Below are 7,500 nucleotides of genomic sequence, written 5' to 3'. Positions count from 1 at the left end.
TGGTGAATATGGGTTAATTTCAATTCTAAGTACAAAACACTTGAATTTGACGGGTATAAGTATAGAAGAATTATCATTGGCTTTTATCTTTCTTCGTGGCCAAGTAGTAGTCATTATCTCTATAAGTTTGCCGGACCAGGGTTCGATTCTCGCCCAATCAACAGCTCTTGTTTTTTTTTTTTTTTTTTTTTTTTTCGCTTGGGGCTCTGATCCCGAGGTCGTTGAGTGAATCCAGATATTAAGTATCAAAAATATTTGACTTATTTGAATATGAAAAATACATCTAAATGATAATGCTAAACGATTAAAAAAGAATATATTGTAGTAAATTTCATGAATTTATATATTCATATTCAAATCCCAAAATTCTTAGATTTCAGCACTGGATTAAAGCTAACGGTTCCTGTTGGCACGAGCCATTCCTTTGGTCGGCCCGTAAGTAAGATTTTAATGAAATAGCAGTAATTCGCTGGTTTGACTCTTAATCCAGCTATAAACCAAATATTTTTATATTAGTACTGTATATCCAATAAGGAAACTATGTATAACTCTTACCTTGCATAATACCCGGTATGAAATCCAATAGAGGATGAAACACAAATCACAAAGGGAGTATCGCCAGAGGCTATTGCTCGGATGAAGACAGATTGCAGACTTTTACCCTTGTGATGATTCACCACAATGTTGTGGCTCCTGTTAGACCAACCAGTGTGGTTCTCAGTTGTGGGAAAAATTTTCATCGACCCTCACTCAGACTTCAGCCTCTCTGCCTGAAAAGTGAGAAGCAAATGCCAGGAAGAGATGGAAGCTCGTGTGCTATTTTTCATTTCCTTTCGTTTTCTTTCTTGTATTCGGACTCTTCTAAAAAGACGAAGAGAAGACCAAAGTATCTAAGATGGGCAGCGGTAGTTACTGGTATTATGCTCCCTGTGACACCATCTACCTTTTGAGGGAGATTAATGGCTCCTCTTTGGTGTGAGACTCTTTAATTAAGGGACATAGCTAATGTCTTTGTCGATGCTTGGGACCTTAGGCCACGTCCAAAGGACCATGGCTCAGAACAAGGGTCCAAGGAGGAATTGAAAAAGATGATTAAATATTTGATCAAAAGAAGTAATTTTGAACTAATAATGAATATGAGTAAAACTAGGAAAATATCAATCAAAAAGTTGTGAACTACTAGAGATTATAAATTAACATATATAATCACGATAGACAATAAATGATTCCCCAGAACCCTAAAATGAAATTTAAATATGGATAATCAGGGATAGAATTCGTTTTGGTAAACAAAATGAGATTATGAAAATTAAATCAAAACTTTTTCCGGACGGAAAAAAAATATATTTAACCAGAGGGTCATACCAATATGAACTTAAGCATCAAAAACTTGAAGCGTTTCTAAACTATTGAGAAGTAAGCTGTCTGAAACTCAAAGAACGTTGAAAAAGATAATGATAGGAATAACAATAATGTATGTATATATGAAAAGGAGCCACATGGATATAGAAACAAATTAAAGAAAAGGATATTTATCCGACATAATATATATATATATATATATATATATATATATATATATATATATATATATATATATATATATATATATATGTATATATATATATATATATATATATATATATATATATATATATATATATATATATATATATATATATATATATATATATATATATATATATATATGGACAGAGACAAGGCATATTATAATTAACATGTAATAAATGGACATTAAGAGCAACAGAATGCCTCCTTAAATATAGAAAAAAGAGCAGAGGAAGGTTGAAAAGATATATATATATATATATATATATATATATATATATATATATATATATATATATATATATATATATATATATATATATATATATATATATATATATATATATATATATATATATATATGTGTGTGTGTGTGTGTGTGTGTGTGTGTGTGTGTGTGTGTGTATGTTGGTGTGTCTGTGCACGCATGTTTGTCTGTGCATATGTGTGTATGTGTGCATAAATAATTTCCTGAATATCAAATGATTATACCGTTATACTTTGACTATAGGAAAATGATATCTTTATACTGGTGTACAGATATGATATTTTTCAATAGAAAAACGAAATGATACGGGTGACTATGTGAGAAAAAATAACAGAACCAGATGAAAAAGAAGTCAGTAAACATGGGAGATCCATAAGTGCAGAACTCACAACAATAGAAAATAAAGGTGGAGTTAAAAACTTTCTTGCAGATACAGGAGCCTCAGGAAAATGCATCAGAAAAAAATTCCAGTGCTTCGAAATTTAACAAATAGAATTCTTCTTGTAAACACATCTCGGAAAATATATACATATATAGTGAAAAATTTTCTATACAAGTAGCAGAAATGCATATATGTATAAGTGTGTGTATATATATATATATATATATATATATATATATATATATATATATATATATATATATATATATATATATATATCGATCAATTTGTTTCCTCATTCTTTTTTTATAATCCTTATTAATTGGATGAATTTCATATTTAAATTCCCATTTTACTGCTCAGACTAAGTGGGCCACCACCTATAATAAAGAAAATGTTAATAGCATTCTTGATATTTTATATTTTAATTCATTGTTGTTTTGTTTGTACGATACCCTATCTACTATCAGTATTTTTTTTTCTTTTTTTTTTGTAATAGCCAATAAATTAAAAAACACATTCTGATAAAACCTGGAAATGTTCTTCATTATGCAATGAATCTAAGTAGTGTATCGATCCCTTTATCCGATCTGATATTGTATCAATTATGTTTATCCGACATGTTTTATGAAATAGAACTACTTGTTCCTGGTTGCTGCATGAGTTGAAACGCATTTTTTTTTTTTCAAATATCATTGCACCTGTAATTTATTTGTGTAGATTATTATACTATCACATTAATTTCAATAATAAGTGATTGATGACAACAGCCGTAGCTTTTTCTAGTTGGTATTCAATGCTTCTCAACATTGATAAGTATGTAAGCTATTTCTTTATTGCATGCGTAAACCTCACATTATTCTGTGTTATATTAGAGGATTCCATATTAACGCCTTGTATATGTAAAACAAATAATATATTGCTTTGTTTACGGTTTCTCGTCAAGCTATATTAGTTAATGAAGGTGAAGGTATTTATACGGTGATTATAAACCAATCATTCTTTTATTTTCTACATCTTCCTATACTGTCACTCCATTTTCTGTGTTTTTCTTCAATATTACTTCGTCATATTTTTTTTTTATTAATCTCAATGTTAACTTCGTTAAAATGTTCTCTGATGAAGTGTCTTAAAATTACGCAATTTTGTTTTAACTTAAGATGCCATGTATAATGTAAAATGTTTAATATTTGATATTACTTACTCCTTCTTGTGCTAACTAACTATCATTTGGACGTACAGTACCTCTTGAAAGCTGACTGCAAAGTCAAGTATTAATCTGTTTATAGAGGGGTATCTCTTCCGGAGATATAACCCTATATGATTGATGGCCTCTTTAACTTGTGATAAACATTTTTATCTTGTCATTGAAATGTAATGTACCACCTACAGCCATGGTATTGAGAGGTAAAACCTAAATATACCAAGACTTTGTGTCTTAGTGAAAAAGGAATAAATATAATTTTTAAATTACGTTATGATAAATAATGAACGATTATGAGGCCTTTGGTCTAAGGAAATGCTCCCCAATGGAATGTCCATTTTTTATCTTTATCCTGATGATAAAAATTTCTGTCCTACTGTGTATCACAATCTTAGAACAAAAGCATTCTTTGTAGTCTCATAATAGGATTATTCAAGAGAATGACTAATTGGCTGCAGCTTCTATCAATATACATTGAATTTTTATTGTGCCTATTCAATATATGGGTCTGTTAAGAGACAAATCTAAATTTACAAAGGTTAGATAAATAATTAGTTATTTTACTTAAGTGAACTAACAGTAGTAGAGCTGATGAAAGGGTAGAATTTATTACGTGTGAAAAAAAAAATAGATTTATTATTCCAATGACTGAATAGAAATATTTATGCATAGTGATTGCAAATGTTTCAGAAATTTAAAAAAAAACAAAAGTATAATTTGTCCAGCTTAGTTTAATTTATGTAGTTTCCAAACAATGTGGGAAATAAAAAGAGTATTTTAGTAATGTTTACGGGGTAGACCTTGACTGTTGGAAAAATAATGTCTACCAAAGAAAAATATTCTTAACTAATCAAGGATTTTATATATGATAAAAATAGAATTAATTATTTTTTTCATTAGTGGTTGGGAAAGCAAGTTGATAGTAAGAATAAAGGCTATTTACGGAAGTTAACGAAAGCATGAAAAGGTAAAAGATGAAATTTCTTCATAAATGTTCTCTTCACATTTCACTATTTAGTTTACGACATTGATCCCTCTGTTAAATTACGAATGACGATATATTCTTTATCCCCCCCCCCCAAAAAAAAAAAAAATCAAATTTATGGTCACGTGGACTTGATTACAAATGGTTAATTCTATTATTATAGTAGTATATTTTTCTTTTTGTAAACGCTTTATTTCAGTTGCTGGTTGTAAATAATATAGAATATATTAATTAATTAAAGCCATATTCTTAGTTTGTATCACATGAGTCTTCTGAAGGATATTATACAACGAATGTGTCACGTAATTCCTATAAAATAAATCCTGAGCAACCAGCGTAAGTGGAAAATATTCAGGAAAGAAGGTGGAAATTATTCAAAGTGTCAGTGACTTTGGTAACTACTGAGTTCTCGACTACTTAACAATAGTGTGGTCTCGTTTAGCTACTATTTAATAAAAGAAAAATACTCAACTTCATGTGAGTTATCTTTAGTTATCTGATAAAAACTATACTTCCACATAGGCTATATACATGAGAATTTATCGATAGAATTATATTGAATAAGATAACAATGAGTATAAATGCCATTGAAAATAAAAAAATAAAACTATATAAAATAGTTTTATATCTGCGAAGTAATCGGAAAGTATTTGGACAAGAAAATATAAGAAAACTTTACGTAAACTTATAATAGCTTTATGCAAACGGAATTTGTTTAAATATAATAATGGTAGAAACAGATTGTGGCATCACTATTGAACATAAATTTCTTTTTTCAGTCGCAGCAAAACATATGAAGCAAAAATATAAAGTAAGTTACAATCATCTTTTTAGTCTCTCTCTCTCTCTCTCTCTCTCTCTCTCTCTCTCTCTCTCTCTCTCTCTCTCTCTCTCTCATTTACCAAATCGGAAGCTCATTATGCTGCAATTCTCTCCCATGAGTAATTATAATTAAAATCGACTACATTCAATGTCCAAACTGCATTACTGCCGGAGACAATACAACTTGAATTACAGGATTTGGTACCGTGCCAAATAGAATTCTCAATAGCAAACATGGATTACAAAACCTTTTTCCAAACTCACACACATAAACGCGTGCACATACACACACACACAAACACACACACACACACACACACACACACACACACACACACATATATATATATATATATATATATATATATATATATATATATATATATATATATATATATATATATATATATATATATATATATATATATATATATACATAATCATCATCATCAACATCATCATCCGTTGTCATTTTATTGCAAGACAAAGGCCGGTGACTTGTCATTTCCCTCTCCTTTTCATATATATCTTTTTCTGTTAGTTTCTAGGCGCAAATTTTCTTAGCTTGTCAATCCATTGTCATTTCTTCCTTCCCCTACTTCCTTTGCAATATCTAGGAAAACATCCGGTTTATCTTCAAGTACGAACTATTTACAATCATTTTAATTAGAAGTCCAACACAAGTCCATTTTTTCCTACTTCACTCTCGTATCCATGTTTCTCTTCTTCTATCTTTTTGTGATAGTTCAAAGCATATTGAAGGGTAACTAGCTTTTGTTTTAAGGATTCAGTAAGGCTCGACGTTTCTGGTGCATCAGTGATACAGCTGACATAATCTTATTGAATCTCTTCTTTTTATAGAATGTAGCATTCAACTTTTCATAATCTCATTGTGTTTACTAAAAGTACTATCTTTTTTTCCTTTCCTTCTTTTTATTTAGTTCCTATATCCTGAAGAAACAATTGCAGTTCATAATAAACACGTATATTCAGTAACAATTTCTAGAGGTTTTTCCATAGGTAATATAAGTTGTCTTCATTATCATTAAGCATTGTCTTATTTTTACTAATATTGATTTCAAGTCCTATATTTCTTTCTCCACCTAAAACTCCTTTTTAAATCGGAATATTCTTACCATATTTAAGTATTTTGAGGATTTCCACAATATCAGAATGATAAATTCAAGTGTTCTAAATTAGGATTCATCTATTCCTCACGTTTCGAGGTCTTTCATTACTTATGATGTTTTGCAACTATCAAAAGCTTTTAACATATCATTTTAAAAACCTAAATAATTGTTTGTCATACTATTTCTATTTTGCAATAGCCAAATATGGAAATGGTTATTTATTTAATTTCAGCCTAATATGATCTCAGTAAACATTTTATATATCACTTAAAAGAAACTTATTGAACAGTAATTTTGTAAGTATATTGCCTCACTTTATTCTAAAGATAGAACTAGAGGGCAGACAGTAAAGCACAGATCTCCGCCATGGCAGCTCATTTCTTAACCTTTTGCTCGAACTTGACTTTGACCTTTGACATAAACATGTACTAATTGGCCTTGATATTCATACACTTAAACATGGAATAAGTTTGAGATCTCTGTGAGATTAACGTCCATTCCTATGGCTAATTACCTGAATTGGATATTTTGCATGACCGTGACCTTTACCATAGACCTTACATAAAAACCAATATCATACCGCCAAAATCAATAGCTGAAACCGAAAATACAAATGATTTTTTTTTTCAAGAGATAATTCATGACGAATGGGAAAGTAAAAATGACTTACTTTACACAAGCTGTCAATAATCTATAAGAGAGAATGCAATTGAAGGTTTCAGTAAACAGTTATTTTTTTTATTATCTAATTAACTCTCTCTCTCTCTCTCTCTCTCTCTCTCTCTCTCTCTCTCTCTCTCTCTCTCTCTCTCTCTCTCTCTCTCTCTCTCTCTCTCTCTCTCTCTCGTATACTAGCAAATTTCCCCTTCTCTTATTCATTCCATTGAAGGAAAATGTTTACATATAATTGCACCTTCATCCTAATATACAGAATTAGGTATTGTTACAACTGAATTTTTAATTTCTTTTTTCAAAACAAAGGGTTTATCAACTATCTCAGATTAGAGTTTGTGGAAAATGAAGCATTATTTAGTTATCAATCAAGTATAAAGAAATTGTAAAGGTACGCTCATAACCCCACTACTGAAATATGTTTATTGTAATTTGAATTCCCATAGGGCTACAGATGATAAATTTACC

This window comes from Palaemon carinicauda, chromosome 13 (genome assembly GCF_036898095.1).
Source record: "Palaemon carinicauda isolate YSFRI2023 chromosome 13, ASM3689809v2, whole genome shotgun sequence".
NCBI lineage: Eukaryota > Metazoa > Arthropoda > Malacostraca > Decapoda > Palaemonidae > Palaemon > Palaemon carinicauda.
Note: the sequence above shows the minus strand (reverse complement) of the source record.